The sequence below is a fragment of the Portunus trituberculatus genome, chromosome 41 (assembly GCF_017591435.1).
Source record: "Portunus trituberculatus isolate SZX2019 chromosome 41, ASM1759143v1, whole genome shotgun sequence".
Lineage (NCBI taxonomy): Eukaryota > Metazoa > Arthropoda > Malacostraca > Decapoda > Portunidae > Portunus > Portunus trituberculatus.
In genome coordinates, this window is record NC_059295.1 from 27,865,728 (window position 1) to 27,868,227 (window position 2,500).

General features: G+C 39.7%; 1 protein-coding gene across 1 annotated transcript in view; it reads right to left on the reverse strand.

Annotated features, from left to right (window-relative positions):
* The window catches only part of LOC123516867, a 130,325-nt gene that overhangs the window by 26,103 nt on the left and 101,722 nt on the right, over positions 1-2,500 (reverse strand). The window lies entirely within an intron of this gene.

Sequence of the window (2,500 nt, forward strand, 5' to 3'; positions counted from 1 at the left end):
TTATCATTATTATTATCATTATTATTCGGTTAAGTTACAGGAGAGTTGTGATGTTAGATTAGATAAGGTTACATAAGTTAGATTAATAATGTTAAAACAAGTTAAAAGTTATGAAAATAACAAGGGTGATCACGAGCAAACATTTACCCTGCAATCTAGAGAGCAAACTGTCCATGTAAGGAAAAAGCCAATCTTTTTTAATTTATTTGTGTCATATTTTCTGAGCCTGACAAAAGACATGTAGACCTTCATTTGTCCAGTTTGAACAATCTATAGGAAACAATAAGTCATACTGAGTGTTATGCGTTGCAATATTTTGTCCACAGAGGGAAAATCCGTGACGTCACATATAAATACCTATAGTCATCACCTGCACGTTGAGTAGCTTCCCGCCTCACGTTCTTTGGAATTTTGTAAGGTAATTACTTTCTAATAACCTGAGTTGCCAAATACGTATGCATTTCATCAACATTTCCAGGGCAATGTTACCACGTGAGCGAAAGACACCAACAGTGGCAAAACATCCGGCCGGATGAAACACACACACACACACACACACACACACACACACACACACACACACACACACACACACACACACACACACACTTACACACACACTAAGAATAGCGTTATTATCTCTCCCTGTCAGTTATTTTAAAGATGTTCACCATTCTTTATTTTAATAGGTACGTATAACATTTTTCCAAGTGCAAAAGCCAAATACAATTTTTAACCTCTCTCTCTCTCTCTCTCTCTCTCTCTCTCTCTCTCTCTCTCTCTCTCTCTTATTTTTATTTCTTTGGGTATGTAAGTACGCTGACTCACTGAGCGAGAATGAACAAGCTGCTCAGTAACTTCGAGGACGAAATGTCTTGAGTCTCAACTGGTTTGGTCTTGAGTATCAATTGACTTGTTGACCAGATGACCTGAGTACCAACTGCTTAGGGACCAAAGACCTGCATCAGAGAGAGAGAGAGAGAGAGAGAGAGAGAGAGAGAGAGAGAGAGAGAGAGAGAGAGAGAGAGAGAGAGAGAGAGAGAGAGAGAGAGAGAGAGAGAGAGAGAGAGAGAAAGGGGGGGTTGGCCAATTCAAGTTAGTTCAGTCCAGTTTACTTTAATGTTGTTTGTTATTGTTATTGTCATGTTGTTGTTGTTGTTGTTGTTGTTGTTGTTGTTGTTGTTGTTGTCGTCATCAAATTATATCCACTGACATCTCTGCTTTGTTTTAGTTCTGTCTTCTGATCATCAAACATTGAAGATTGATGCGCATATGATCATTATATCCATTTTCATTGATAAGATTACGACTCTGCAACAATGCTAAAAAAAAAAAAAACACTTAAAATAACAGCCACAATGCAAGGATTATATATATATATATATATATATATATATATATATATATATATATATATATATATATATATATATTTTTTTTTTTGTGGACGCTATTTCATATTACATGCATTACTAACATGAGAAACTCGTATTTTCAGCATAATTTCATATCCTTCTTTTTTTTATTTTTCCAATGGAGATCATAAATTTCCCTTTCTGGTGTAACGCTAGAACGAGGTAAGTTCAGCCACCTCACGAACGAAAAGAGTAAGGCGCGAGGCTACTACACACACACACACACACACACACACACACACACACACACACACACACACACACACACACACACACACACACACATACACACACACACACACACACACACACACACTAATAAAGGGATTTTTGTTTGAGTGTGCTTGTATGCATGTCAGTATGAAAGTAAGGAAACACACACTCACACACACACACGTAGCTCAGGAGAGCGCTGGCTTCACACAGATGACACAGATATTTGGGTGTGTCTCCTTTGACGTGTAGCACACACACACACACACACACACACACACACACACACACACACACACACACACCCTCTAGCAACGTGGTGCCAAGTTTCCGGTCATTCATTGGAGAACACTTTTACAACCACCACGAGAAGCTTCTTGCAGGTGGCGCCGCTAAACCATTAACAGTTAACCCATTATCCTGCGCTGCTACACTGGCCTTCACCAATGTGCACATTCTACACAAGCCTATGTTGGTGTGTGGCTCAAGCTGCAGGTGTTTCTTTGGCTCATGGTTGGCGTCGTCAACAAGAACCAGCTGTTGGGCGTCGCTTTCTTGTTTGGCTTCATGACTCTCTCTCTTCCTAGTTATTTTCTTATTTCTGTTCTACTCCTTGTCAACTGCTCCGCTTTTTTATCGCCTCTTAAGCTGTCCATCCCTTACTTGTTTCTATTGTCTTTTCTGATGTTTCTTCTTCTTCTATTACAGTGCTTCCTCAGTCCTTTCTCCCCCTCCCAGTCCTGTATCTACGTATTACCTCTTCTCTTCCATTACTTTCGCTCACTACTCCTCCCATGGTTAGCTGTGCTGTTCCTTCATCTTGAAATTGTTCTTCTATGTTCCTTTGGTCTTCATCCCTTTACTCACTCGCC